The following is a 15401-nucleotide window of genomic DNA, read 5'->3' on the forward strand; positions in this document are numbered from 1 at the left end:
ACAGCAGCATCACAAGCTTTGAGAATACAAAACAGAGCACAGACAAAGGAGACCCAAAGAAACATGTTTCACAAGACTTGGCACAAATAGCCTGTGCCCGTTTGTACATGCCTATGTTCGCATACTTCAAACCATTAAAGCCACTCATGACTGCCAATATTTGTTATCATTGTGTATAGGTTTTATATATTCTTTATTGCCACTGGATCTACTGCCAGACACTCCCATGTCCTTTATCTCACTGTTGCATGTTGATGCTTTCTCTGTTTATGACTGGTTCTTTGTATTTCTCTTCCTCCATCTTTCTGCTTTATTTATTTTTCCCTCTCTTGATAAATGTCTGATGCGGAACAATAAATGCTGGATCGCTCTCCCCACCCCATTCTCGCCCCCCCCTCACCCCATTCTCGCCCCCCGCAACCACCGGCGTATGTCAAAGTGTATGCCTGATCACTTCCTCATAAAAGTGACATAGTCTATAAAATTTCTGCTCAGGATTTGTGTGATTCCTCGAACCTTCAAATTGAAGAAGTGGAATGTATAGCAGTATGAATCTTAAAAACGTGTCTATTTTAGAATCCATGTTAAAATGAAAGTACAATGGTCTTTTTCCTACGTATACGGCTAACTGCATATTCCTAATTTTAAGAGTATTCCCCAGGTGCCAGGCTTTTCATAGTGGTACTCCTGCGCACCACTGGGTGATGCCGTTTGGCTCTGCGTTTACTTTGTAATGCGGAAAAAGTGGTGTCTCGTATAAGCGCCACCTCTGTGTGGCAATGTCAGTTCTTTTTTCCGCGCCTTCCTATGAGAACGCAGAGCTCCACTCCCTTTTGTTAGTTGAAAAATTCTTTCAACAGTTACCTTCCAGTGAACAAGGGAATTATGTCCGCACTGAAGACTACAGGGTTCAAACTGTGTTGTGATTGTAAAAAAAACAGATGTTGGTGATGGACCTACACAAGGTCTGCCTCTGGTACTTGAGCACGGCTCTAAGATGTGTGAAGAATGTGCCCTCATGCACCCAAAGCGGATCCATGACTGTAAAGTGAAGCTGTACGTTGCTTTACACCAACATAAGTCTCAGATCTCATGTAACTTCCACTCCAAGTCGAGCACATGGGCTCCATCTCTCTCTCTCGGACACTCCCGCACAGGCCAGTGGGCTGGATATGTCCCTGGACACAGGGTTTAGTGTGCAGTGGTGATTAGAGCAGTCGAAGCCCTGAATCTACAGCTACCCTCAGTGGAAGTCAAAACTAATGTACTGACTGCAAGTTTGCACCCAGGGCCGGCTTCTGCTGAACACCTACTCCCATTTCATGAGCCCAACTGAGACCCTTATGGGTATCTGGGTGAAACCTTGCTCTTACCCGCCAGTAAACTGACCGGTGGCCAGACAACCTAGGCCGTCACCAGGTGACCTAGACTTCCTTACTCAGGAGCTGAATCCTGAGCGTTTTGCAGTCCAATCTTCCACCAGTTAAGTTAACCCTAATACATTTTCTACAACCCCTTCAGACAAGGAGTTAGAAGGGATCGAGGCATTCTTAAAACAAATGTTCTCCCCACCTGCTTGGCATTTCCTTCAGTCAGTGCATTTTGACTTTTAGGATGGTACATGCACATCCTTTGGGACATGGTTAGTGAGATTGTGCCGGATGTTCCAGAGGAGCTCCGGTGTCTTTGGCTCAAACCGTTCAGAGCAGCTAGGAAGCAGCCAGGTATGTCATCAAAACTGACCTGGACACTACTGACTGTTAGGGGCATGTGGCAGGCACGAGGGTGTTGCCCCACAGTTACCCGTGGATGATATACACTGACTTTTCAGAGGATGTGTAGATTTCCTAACAGACATGTTCTTTGATTGGCGAAAAGACTGATTCTGCCCTTGAACACTTAAAGGAAAACTGAGCCATAGCGCATTTCTTGGGCCTTTCCACTCCTGCCTGACAGTTTCCGTAGCAGTTTCGACCCTTTTGATGCTACCCCAGATGGCTGGTGTATAGGCACCTCCAGTCCCTCTAGCCCTTTCATGGCCGTGGCATGGGGTCTAGCATACATCATGCAGACACTCAGCCCTCTGACCCGGTAGTATCAGCTTCTACGATACTTTGGTTTACCGTTAGCTTCACACAGCCATCCTGTGTGAAAGCAGATCATACATTTTCTGCTAGGGTGGCAGACCATCATATCGGACATATTGGTCCTCCAGATCATCCAAGAAAGCTGTAGCATACCATTCCTTTCTGAGCCACCTCAACTCCGTCACATAGAACATCTTTCAGAAAGACACCTTTCCATCTTGCTGCAAAAAGTGCAGGCTGTATTTGCTAAAGGGGCCATCAAGAGGGTGCTGGCCTTGAAAGTAGGTATGAGTTGTGACTCCTGCTACTTCCTAGTGCCAAAGGAGGATTGAGGCCTTGTCCTATTTTAGACCTGTGCTTTCTAAATACCTTTGTGCAGAACGACAAACACAAAATGCTCATTTTGACCCAAGATCTGTCTGCTCTTGTGACCTGCAGGATACTTATTTTCATGTGCCTGTCTTGCAATCCCACAGCCACCATCTGTGGTTCAAGGTAGGCCAGGAGCAGTTTTATTTTACTATACTCCTGTTTAGCCATACGAGCACCCCTCAGGTGTAGGTAGCGGTCGCAGTGCACCTTTGAAAGTTGGACATATCATTTTTCCCCTACATCAACACCGGCTGTTTAAGGCAGATTTGCCAGTCAGTCTTGGACCACCTCCAGACAACTATGCACCTCCTAACATCACTGAGGTTCTTGATCAACAAGAGGCTCCCCTTTATTGGGCCTTCTGGGTACAGTGCTGTTCAGGGCAGTTCCTCTGCCACAACGAGTCCATGGTATTTAGGGTATGATACGAACATTTCAGCCTTGGTCGTGGACCTTGGTGAGAGAAGCTGAGTTTTTTGTGTCTGTTGGTCTGAATGATCCAGCTTGTCTCTGCCACCAGATAGCAGATGCGGGCTCTGTCGTAGAAACTGATGTTTTAGTTGGAAACCTTTTGAATGTTATCCAGGTTCCAGGGCAGACTGAATAAGATCTCCAGTGGTGGCTTCTCAATCGTAATCTGACCAGTGTCAGACCATAATCACTTCCCAACAGAGAGTCTGCTGGTGGAGAAGGGGTGCGTCCCATCTGGGTTGGGGTGTTTATCTGGGAGAGCAGGTCAGAGATCTCTCCATGCAGATTCTACAAGGTTTACTGGCTCACTCCACCAGAACCAAAGCTACTACCACTGTGCTAGCATGCGGAGTGCCTGTCCTGGATATCTGTCAGGCAGCCACATGGGATTCGGTACATACGTTAACAAAGTACTACTGCCTTGACAGGTGCGTCAGGAGTCCCATTTTTCCCACTTGGTCCTGCAGGACTTTTTGGTCTCAGTCAGTTCAGACACCTACCACCGTGATAGGTACTGCATTGGTATCTATTCACAAGGTGAGGAATCAGCAGTTAGAAGTATCCATCACAAGAACAAGTTACTTACCTTAAGTAACGATCATTCTGGTGGATACTTTGCCTAACCTCAGATTCACCACCAACCCTTCGACCTCCTCATTCTATCAACTAGACTCTTTCCACCTAAAACGGTCCCAACCTAGAGATCTGCACACTGGTCATACCTTTGCGTCTGAGGACCTAGAAAGCAACTGACCTCAACATACACAGGTGGCTCTTATATGCAGCTCTCCATGTCACTTTCGGAGCAAAACAATGCCAGCCCAGGGCCATACTATGCCACCTACTGGCACGCAGAGGTACTGCTGAAAAGTTTCTGTATCTATGCTGACGCCTGGAAGAGTATTCACAAGGTGAGAAATCTATGTTTAGATAGATTATCCACCAGAACTATTCATGTTCGGACCAGGGGTTTTGCCATTTGAGAAATGCTGAGTCATGAAAATGGCCTCCTTATAAAATAAATACGGAATATATTTGTTTGTCCTTTTAACTTAAGTCTGAGAAATAACCCAAATTAGCCATAAAGAACATATTTTGATTGAATTAGTTATATACAATAGCTGCATATATATCTATCAATGTTTTAGTATTCATTGCCTTCGTTTGCTTCCTATGGCCTGTACGCCTGATTTGTTCCAGTCTCATTCTCCTATTCCTCGGGACCACCCTGTAATCGGAATTGTGGCTGTGCTACTCCTGTGAATGTTCGTCCCATGGGTGACCTCTTCCTTAAAACCAGGCTTGCAGCAATGAGCAACAATTGGACACATTATTAGGTCTTGCTTTACCTGTCTGGGAGATTTCATGTTACTAATACTTTTAAAACATATGTATGTGAAGTATTACGGGGAAAGTGGGGCTTCGGTCAGCCCACTTCAGCTATTGGCTGTTGTAGGCTTGATATGCCATTGCTTGTCTGGGCTGCCCATTAAGGCTGCGGAATACCGCAAGGTGTCCCATTTGTGTTGTAATTGGTGATGGTGCAGAAGAAGTCTTCTGGTTGGCCTATAGAAGCAACATTACTTGTATCTTGTAAATCAGTCAAACATTTTAATTGCTGGTTTATGGCTTAATTGTATAGGAAGCACATCCTGTTTTCCTATAAGGCACGCTAGGGCTATTCACTAATCACTCTTTTCATTCTCGAACAGCTAGAAGCAAAAGACAAAAAAATCACTTATTACCAACAATAAGCTAGATCTACTATCTTTGCCATTACACTATTAAGGGAAGCGAGACCTGTCGCTTTGGGAATGTTTCTTAATCAATGACAGTCTGAAGTAAAATTTTATACACGTAAAAATGTTCTTATTTATATTTGACTTGCTGATTTTGTGAGCGAACTGCAATTTCCTTAGAGGTTTAACTTGAATACAAAAATCTCATTGATTTCTACATTGCTCAAGAGCTAGTAATACATTTGCCTGTATACCGTGTGCATCGAGCGTGGATTATTTACTAACCAAACGGCATAAGTGGAGCTCGGACGGTTACTGTGTCTAGGGGACTTGGGCGTCATCAATGTTCTTATCTGCAGCGGAAATGCACTCACACAAGCATGCTTCAGGGACATCAACCTCCTGTTGGAATTTATCCTGAAATGACAGTGACACTCTTCTTAGTACACTTCAAATCCAGATTGAACTCTAGCCTATCGTGCCACATTTAACGTTATTTAGTGCCTTTTATTTGATTAATAACAAAACAGAAAATATGTTTATTCTTCACGAGAGTGTCTTTTAATTCCCAAAACGTCGAATATCTCTGCGCATACACAGGATGCAAGAACACTTCACAAAAAATGTTTTCAGAATGAAAGCAATTTTATGCAGAAAGTGAGCGTCAACATTTTCTTTCTTTAAAAATCACAATCCAATAAACCAGATTAGATTTAAAAGAGTGCATTTGAAGGCACCACCTTAGCCATTCTTCTTATAAGAAAAGGGTAGCAGGAAATGATTCTTCCATGATTAAACTGCACAGTTGTGTTTTTCATAAGTTTTCCTTAAAGACGTTTTCTTCTCTCATTGCTACTATAAGTCACGATGCAGGCTCTTTTAGACGGATGTAGTGGCAAAGTGGTTAGACTTAGTTGCCTGACATTAATAAGGAGTGCTGCATTTGTCAATCTGTCATTCAAGCAGTTATGGGGTAGAGATGGGGTTTGCTTCAAGCCAAAGCGGGGAAATTGACAAGTGCAGAGAGGTTATTAATACTACATCCATCTTATCTATGTGTGCAATCAAGTAGGTTCCCTCCTCCTTTCCTGATAACAGCAATGTCACGCCGTCCTAAGTTTACATCCACAGCATCTTGCTGTCACAGACGCTCATGTTCAACATCAAAGTGCAAATATTGCGCCACTTTTATGCCTCAATACTTGTGAGATAAGGATACTCTAGGCCATTGTTGAGGTTGCCTTCTTAACACTGTCATTGTCCCCACACTCGCTAGCATCATTTAGTCCCGGTAGAGGATCAGTGCACTTATTGTGAGAAGTTGGCCTGATATGCAGTGCTCACTATTCTAGTGATCACTATGTATCATTCCAAACGACCCTTATTGATGATTGGTTGTAAGTCAACCTTATAGACCAGCTATCCTAGTAGCATGGACAAGAGCAGTCTTTAGGCTAAACTCTAGAGGGCGTGTTAAGCCAGCTGTTATACCATCACATATACCCCTTGAACACCAAGTGAAAGGACATCACACAAGTTGTTATGAAAATAAAAGGATATTTATTTATAACACAACAACCCTGGACTCTTTATGAGGACAGGGTGCTAAGCACAATACAAAACTCTTAAAGAAATACTGAAAGTCGCACAATTTACACAAATGCCCGAGGGGCACGGGAAACCATATACTACAAAAGTGGAATGCAAAATTACTAGCAGGTAAGTACTACTCTCAGAGACTTTAGAAACGCTAGGCCTACAATGCTGAACCCTTAGATTAGAAGTAGGAGGCCTAGGGACGTCGTGTGCAGAGTGGGAACTCTCACGCGTAATGCGGGACAAAGTCTATGGATACTAGCAAATGCAAAAGTTAGTGTTCTCGGGCGAACCCGACTAGGTAGGTCAAAAACGAAAGTGGGTCTAGACACTTAGAGAGTTGGTCTACGCTGGAGCACCGTGGTACTCGGTTTACCTAGCCCAGGGGCTGCGGCTGCATAGGGTTCAAGTGTCGTCGGGTTTCTTCGTTGACGAACCAGGAGCCTGAAAGAAGTTGCTGGCAGGCGACCAGTGAAGATGGTTGATGCGATCCAAGCCTGGATCGGTGATGGAGACGACCTGTAAGCAGAGGGGACCAAGTTCTGAATCACTAGCCAGTGATTAGATGGGCACCAGGATGGCACCGGATGAAGTCACCTCGACCAGGTGAGTGGGCGACGCTGGGCTCTGCAGTCTCTCGGACCAGGAGGCGTTGTCGGCGACCAGGATGGAGGTGCGAGCTGTCCCACGAAGGTATCTGCTGTCGGCGATGCTGGACCCAGGATTGGGGCAACAACTCTTGGCAAATGCAAGCCCACGCGGTGGACTCAAAATGGCGTCTGGAGTGGACCAGGAGGGTCTGGGGTGCTCCTCCGTTGGAGGGGAGCAAGGGCCAGTCTGGAGCAACCAGACCAGCGATGGAAGTGTCGTAGTTCGTCGTCAAGAGGGCTACAAGCCAGCAGGCAAGTGGCCGGACAACGCGGTGAGCAGCAAAGAGCAGAAGGGCCCCACGCAGATCTCGTGGATGCTGGGGGGCTAGACTTCGGTGCTGGAGCTGCTCAGGGTTAGGGTTTCTCAAAACCCAAAGCACTCACTCGAGGATCCCTCGGCGGTCATGCTGGATAAGCTTAGTGCAGTTCTGAAGATGGCCGGTCCCTCGAGGTCTCGTCACACCCACGAATCTCAGCTGGGCTGATGATGCAGGTAGAGGTCAGAGGTGCACAAACATAAGATGGAAGGTGCACACAATTAGAGTCCAAAAGAAAAATGGTGTATTGTATATCTTCTTCTTTATTTAACAGTATTCGTCAGATACAGGCACAGCCAACGCGTTTCGTTCCATTTGCCTTGTGGAACTTCGTCAGGGCGAATCAATTCAGTTTGAAGTTGTCAACCTATTCGGACAGAACCGTGTGGATCAAAACAGCAGATGGCAATTGTTCGTCAGAGGCATATAACCTTCATATATTATAAGGCGGTGTTCACACTAGGTACGAGTGTGTCAGCCCAGTAGGTATCCCAACGTTAAGTTCAATAATTTTCAGAGTATGGCAGATTTCAGGGACTTGATACAGTGGTGTTTCGAAGTTGAGCAAATGCCCGCCGGGGAGTCTAGTGGTTCCCAGGGGAAATTTCTTATTTTCCTTGTAATATCATTCTCCGGAAAGGGCATAGAGTGAAGGCGTAGAGGACACCGGTCTGCAGTGTGGCACGGTGTTCGTGGTAATAACCACCGAGCACCTGTAGTCGGGTGCTCGGGTTCAGTGATCTGGCTCGTAGCGGCGTCCCGGTCGTGCTGGATAAGCGTAGTGCAGTTCTGAAGATGGCCGGTCCCTCGAGGTCTCGTCACACCCACAAATCTCAGCTGGGCTGATGATGCAGGTAGAGGTCAGAGGTGCCAGGGAAGCCGGGTCTCGTCGTGCTGGTCGGTCTGGTTCCGGAGGAAGGACGTGCAGCAAACCGCAGGTTACTTAGTTGGTGCCCGCTGATGCAGGGTGACTACTCCTTAGTCACAAGGGAGAAATCTTGAGAAGTCTTGAGTTCCTTTCGTAGAAAGTAGTTTCAGGATTCAAAGATGATCTAATTTGGAAGGGTCCCCGCTCCTACCTTTATTCTAAAGAAAGGGGCTGGTACGCGACTAGGTCCTGCCCATGGGTGGGACCAGGAAGGGGGGTGGTTACACCCCTCTCCCCTGCCAGACTTTCCCCAGCTCAGGGGCTGGTGTGCCCCTGGAACTGGTTCAAGCCGGCCTATGCATAGTGAGTACCGGGGTGCCACTTGCAGTCACCTTCCTCTAAAGCCCTGCCTACCTGGGATACACAAAACCCTGTCTGGGATGGTGCTAGCACCGCCCCTGACAGGAAACCCTTTGTCCAAGCTCTCCTCGCTGGAAGGACTCCCAGCAGCAGGAGGTCAGACTTGTGTCTGTGGTGGCAGCATCCATTTTGTGATGCTGAGGCTTGAGTTAACTTTAACCGGGGTTCACAGTTACATACATGTCGTGTCCCTCTAGAAGGGTGGAATGCTCACCCCGTCGCCAGAATTGGCGGGGGGTTAGTATTCCAATTCGTATGACACCTTACTTGACATGTTTTGATAAAGCGATACCAAAGTTGGCAAATAACCGCGAGGATTATAAGGCACTTAAGAGTATATGGTATGCGTTATCATAGAACAGCTATTAGGACTTGGTTCCGCAAGCTGCAGACGGGCTCAGCTCATGCCAGAGCACCATCTCACATAATTCCCAGCACTCTGCCTTCAGGATTGTCAAGGCCTGCCATAGGAGTGACTGATAGGAATCTGAATGAAAGGAAATGAAAAAAGTATTTAATAGAGCGCACTGCGGCCAAGCGGCTTCCTGGCGCTGGGGACCTGATCAGAGCTCACAGAGGGGAACCAGGAGAACTAAGAAGGGAATGCCTGAGCAAAAAGGAAAGTTTAAGGGCCTTACGGAAGTGAGTGTAAATGGGGATAGAACGAATAGAGAGTGGGAGGCTGTTCCAGAACTGGGGGGCCAGGACCGAAAACCGAGTGCCTTCCATTCTGGTTTTACGGAAGCGGGGGATGTGCAAGAGAGAGAGGTAGGAAGATCGAAGGGTGCGGCTAGGGGCGTTAGAGGATATGAGAGAGGTGATGAAGGAGGGGGCAGCGGGGGAGTGAGCCCGAAAGGCTAAGCAAGCCAGTTTGAAGAAGGATCTGGATAGGAAGCCAGTGAAGAGATTTGAGAGCGGGAGTGATATGGGAGGATTTAGGGAGGGACAGAATGAGGCGAGCAGCCTGATTTTGAATGGCCTGGAGCCGACGGGTTTCGTAGGCGGGTATGCCCACGTACAGGCCATTCCCATAGTCGAGGCGGGAGATGACTAAGGCCAAGACTATGGTTTTGAGTGCGTCGGTGGAAAAAAATTGCGAGATTTTCCGGATGAGACGGAGGGAGAGAAAACAGGAGGACACGACGGAGCTGATCTGGCTGTGCATGAATAAGTCATGACTGACTTTAATACCAAGGGTACGAACAGAGGAAGCGGGCGAGGGAGGGGGACCGAAAGAGAGGTGCCAGTGTGCAGGGGACCAAGGGTTAGAGGGACCACCAGAGAGGACAAGTTCCATCTTGTCAGGATTGAGCTTAAGATGGTTAGCACTCATCCGCTCAGAAATGAAAATTAAAGTGGAACAAAATTTAGGAAGAGAGTCCGGAGAAGAAGAAAGATCAAAGACGAGCTGGAGGTCGTCGGCGTAATTGTACACAGAGACCCCCAGCTCGAGAAGGGAGGAGATGAGAGGATGGATATAAAGATTGAAGAGAAGGGGGGAAAGGGAGGAACCTTGGGGAACACCACAGGTGACCGGGCGGGGAGGGGCAGAGAAACCGGAGAGGTGAACAGCCTGGGACCTGTCCCGAAGGAAGGGCGCGAGCCAGGAGAAGACCGCGCCCCGAATGCCCGCTGCGCTGACACGGTCGAGAAGAATGGAGTGGTCAACCGTGTCAAACGCAGCGGACAGATCGAGAAGGACCAAGGCTTGGGGAAGGTTAGAGTCGGCTTTCCCCTTGAGTTCATCCAGAACCGCGAGGACCACTGCCTCCGTAGAGTGGCCCGGGCGGAAGCCCGCCTGATGGGAATGCCAAGAGGCCATTCTCCTCGATATACGAGGAGAGGCAGGAGGTGACATGGGCCTCAAGGATCTTGCCGAGGTAGGGAAGAAGGGAGATGGGTCAAAAATGAGAGGGGAGAGAGGGATCCAGACCAGTTTTTTTTAGAATGGGGAGGACGATTGCGGATTTGAAGGATAAAGGGACGGAACCAAGAGCCAGAGAAGAATTAAGTAAAGCGAGAGGGGGGGCGGGGCAGTTAGTGAAGATAGTTTTAAGAATAGGTGCACAGTCCGCAGGAGAGCCAGACTTAACTTTGAGCAGATATTTGAAAAATAGGTCAGGGGAAATAGAGGGGAAGAGAGCAAAGGAGGACGGGGGAGGAATGAGGGGGCAGAGGAGGCTGGGTTGAGGCACAGTGGGGATGTTAGCTTTAATCTTCACAATCTTGTCAATGAAAAGTCATTGAGTGACGAGCAGAGGGACTGAGAGGGAACCAGGCAAGGAGAGGAGCGATCGGAGGTGGCAAGATTGTGAACCAAGGAGAAAATTTCACCGGATTTGTTGGCGGAGAGAGCTACTCTCTCAGTGAAATAAGAGGTTTTGGCCACTAAAATAGCTTTTTTATATTCGGTGAGAAGTTGTTTGTATTTGGCGCGCAAAGAGGGACAGTACTTCCGTCTCCAGAGGCGTTCCGACCGCCTCAGGTCGAGTTTTAACGCTTTGAGCTCTGGAGAGAACCATTTGTGCGCATCATAGGGGCGAACCGCTTTGATCTTTCTGAGCGGGGCCACTAGGTCACACGAAGAAGATAGCCATGTGCTGATGGCGTTGGCCTGAGATTCGAGGGAAAGATCAGAGAGGTCCGGGGCGGATGAAGCCAAAGAGCGCGAACGAGAGTCAAAGTCGGTCTGATTCCAGTTGCGGGCTAGAAGGGATTTGGGAAGGGGGGGCTTGTCGACCACACCCAAGTGAATAGAAAAAGAAATAATAAAGTGATCCGACCAAATGCAAGGAGATATAGAGGGAGGTGAAACAAGAGAGCGAGAGGACCAAATTTGATCCAGGATGTGACCTTGAACATGGGTGGGAACTGTAACATAAGATATGAGATTCAAGCATTGAAGGGTGGCGGAAAAGTCTTTAGAAGGAAGATCTTCCCTAGGATCACCCGGCCAGAAGTTAAAGTCGCCGAGCAGTAGGACAGAGGAGTTGTTGACCACCAAAGTGGCCAAAAGGTCCTGAAGGGAAGCTACAAAGGAAGGCATAGATTGAGGGGGATGATAGACGAGAACAACAGTGAGGGGGGCAGGAAGGTTGAGAGAGCGGGCCACTAAGTAGTCCACATTGGGTATAGGGGGGTGAGGAAGAAGTTGGAATTGGAGAGTCGACCGAATGATCATTGCCACACCTCCCCCAGCCTTGCCATCCGGGCGGTCAGCTCGGAGGGCGTAATAGGTATCGGGGAGAATGGCTAAGAGATCTATGTGTCCATTTTAGGGTTAGATATAGGTATACTATATCTAAAGCAAAGGGTGATTACACCACCTTGCCCCAGCTGTCGTGCAGCCAGTTGTGTCAGATTTAGATGGCCAGCCAGGGGTGGCATAATACATGCTGCAGCCCCTGGTAGGCCCTGGGTACACCTATGCCCTGAGTTACAGGGTCTGATAAGGTGGCCCAGTACCAATTGGATGTGTACCTAAGGTACATGGAATCCATTTTAGAGAGAGAGCAGTGGGCCTGGGGTCCTGAATAGCAGGGTCCCAGGTCAACTAAGTCGGAAAACCAGCAAAACACCAGGCAAAAAGTTGGGGGCAACCATAGTCAGGTATCCACCCTCCTACACTTATCACCATATTTTGAACATCAACAGGCTTGTGCTGAGGATATTTTGCAAACATGGGTTTGAGGTTGGTTCTATAGTGCAAATCCCACAAAACCCTTCCAGACACACTCCAGTGGATGCACATTACTCAAGTTCCAAACCTGGATTCTCTTCATCTCCACCACTTGTCTCTCCTCTTTCTCCAGCAGCACCATGGGAAAAGATTTCGTTCCAAAGAATAGCTTTGACAAGACCTCAAGAGTTTTACCCCAGAGAGGTGAAGACGTTAAAGTCGAACCGTTTGGAGCACGATAAAGATAAATCTACAGCCTGAGCTAGGAACCCACACAACTGAATGTGCACTGATGTTTTAAAAGCTTAAAAGAATACGTATATGAGAAAAAAATATTTCTCTAATCTGAGATACATATTGGATACTATCCCCGGCTGGGTTGATATAATTTAAAGTAATGCTTCATAGTTGAAGGGTATATGGTATATCCCTTCTATTGATTGCCAGTCTTCTTGAAAAAAATTCTTACGCCCATCACCATGTGGGGTCCCTAATTTGTACTCCTCGGATCCTAGAAATATATATTCTTCAACATGCAAAGATAGATGTAAACACCCCCTTTTTGGCTACCTGGACCCTGTTGTTCTCTTTCGGCCCTGATGAAGGTGATAATACCATTCTAATCACCGAAACGTATGTAGGCCAGTCATGCACATCTGACAAGCCTAGGATCAGGAAAGTCACTCAAAGAAGAAATAATTGTGGACAATAAAAAGATGGATCAATGCCCTTTATTATGATTATATTTTATATAAATTAACTGTTTGACATTTCAGATGTGCTTTCTTGTTCACCCTTTTTTAATGCTAACGGAGGCCCAGTTATTAAAGTTTAAATTAGCCTCGGGTACTGGGACCCCTGTATAGCTTTTAACTCTCACTTCACCACCCTGCACACTCAGTAACATACCTGCTCCACTGTATCCTGGCGTTGAAGCACACCCGGGACACATTCGGTGTCACTGGGTGGGCCTGATGATGAAGCATGCCACCAACTAGGTTGGCGGGTGAGGGCTTCATGAACAAACAGAATGGTTTGTACCTTGCCATACAGCTTTGAGTCAAACGAAACACTTCACAAACAGGCTAGTCCTTATTGATTAAACATATAAACCCTGGGGATACGGACTAGCTACCTAGTCCTCTCTCTCTCCTTTAATAACTACATGCAAAGAAGTACCCCAAGGCCAGAGCTGGCACCTTGAAGCAACGATTCTGAAGCTGCTGGACCACTGCTGAGGTTGGTCTCTGGAGTCCTGACGTCCCTCGTTGGGTGCTGGCTCGTTGTAGAGTGGGAGTCCGCTTTGGCTCAGTTTTGTAGGTTTTTGCAGAAAGGGGTCCACTACCCCGGGTACTGGTGCCTTTCTGCTGGGGTGAGTCCTACGGCCTCGACTTGGTGTAGAGGCCGAGCTTACCCTCCAGAGCTAGTGTAACATAGGCTGGAACTCCGAGACGTCGGTCAGGCTGGAGAGCTGGATGACGCTGGATCTGACTTCGATGTTTTGGAGGCCTGGGACTGCAGGGAGATAGTACTCCTATCTTAAGGGAGTTTTTTTGACGATTTGCAAAGTGCTGAAGACTCTCTTTATGAAGGCCACACAGCAACGAGATGAGCTAGGATGGTATTTGTTATGTTGCAGCATGTAGGAGTTTGTGCCCAAAGTTCACCACAAGGTCTGCAGTGTTCAGTCCAACAGCGATTGTTCGTTTGTCTTCTTTTGCCCGTGATACTACTGTTCAGGGTCTGGGGATGCCACCTTAATAGAACATTTTGGGGCATTTGCAAGTGAGTGGCAGGTAGTGGCCAATGGGCCCTTTCCCTGGGGTGTCTACGCTCTCAATCCCACCTCCTGTGGGAGGGGGACATAGCCCTATTCCTGACTGGAGAAGTTCCACCTAAAATGTACTTCATCTTGCCTCCAGCACCTGAGGAGTGGAGCTGGCAGAGGTGGGTACACCTCCTACTCTTTCTAAGTTTTTACACCTGAATTCATGCCAAAAGGGGATGAGGACAGGAATCGGGGCCTGCTCCTTCTGTCAGGAGAGGCCGGGGTTGCATTCCAGCCACAGATCGCTCTTCCTGACTAGGGGGAGGTGTGAACACCTCTGCCCATGGCAGGCATTATTCTCGATCTCTGAGCATGAAGGTACTCACCCCATGAGGTCAAAACTCTGTCTGGTGGTGACAGGCTGGCATAGACGTGTCGGCAACCCCACTAAGTGTCGGTAGATTTCAGGAGACCCCTCTTAGGGGTCTTCTTTGTGCAGTTATTAATAAATCTTACACTAGAATCACTGCAAGTTTATGAAGACGAAATGTTTAGTATCAAACATCTCATAATACAGTGAAGCGACCATGGAGCTGGGGAACTCGTATTGACAAGTGTCCAGCCCATGTACTCTAAAGCTTCCCTGTTCACTTACAATATCCAAGAATCAACATGGATATTGCAGGGGCATATATGCTCAATCAGATATGTCCTCACAGGAGATAAAGTGCACCCTGCCATAGGACTATAAGCGCGCTAAAGGGGTGTCTTACCTATAACCCATGCAGTGTTTATAGGCATGAAAAACAGGGATCGACTCTTCGTTTTTTTCTACACCAAGGCACATTGTCTGCAATGGCAGTGTGCATGGCCTAGGTGAAGGGACCCTAGGGTGGCACAATTCGGCAGCTACCCTTGGGGTCCCTCTTCAGAGCCAATGCCCTAAGAACTAGGGGTGCCATTTACTAGAGACAAAGGATCATGAAGTTGCACCAATTGGGAAACAAAGGGTGCAGTTCAGGGAAAGAGCTTCTGGCACAGTGGATCTGGTTGGCAGGGACCCTGTTCGCTCCTAGTTGAAATGACATCATTTTCCAGGCAAAAAGTATGGAATAACCATGTCCAAAAGAGGCACTTTGATGCAAGCATGAAGAATTAGAACTTTGAGGAAAACTGGGATAGAGGTTAAAGAGTAAGATGGGTGGAGTGAGAATTCTTAGGTTGATGAGGTGGTTAAAGGCATGAGGTTCGGTTAAAAGGGAAACTGAAATAGGTAGATGTGGAAGAAGGGTGGACGAAGAGGTTAAGGGAACAAGATTAGAGATTAAGATGACAAAAAAACCTACTGCTTGGGGAAAATTGGTGACTTGTTGGAGATAGAAGTGAAAGAACAAGAGGGGCAGTTAATAAGGTGGACAGAAGACGACTGGGAGA

General features: G+C 47.5%; 1 protein-coding gene across 7 annotated transcripts in view; it reads left to right on the forward strand.

Annotated features, from left to right (window-relative positions):
* The window catches only part of UBR3 (ubiquitin protein ligase E3 component n-recognin 3), a 2118328-nt gene that overhangs the window by 1893920 nt on the left and 209007 nt on the right, over positions 1-15401 (forward strand). The gene's annotated exons all lie outside the window — the stretch shown is intronic.

This window comes from Lissotriton vulgaris, chromosome 2_1 (genome assembly GCF_964263255.1).
Source record: "Lissotriton vulgaris chromosome 2_1, aLisVul1.2, whole genome shotgun sequence".
NCBI classification, from domain to species: Eukaryota; Metazoa; Chordata; class Amphibia; order Caudata; family Salamandridae; genus Lissotriton; species Lissotriton vulgaris.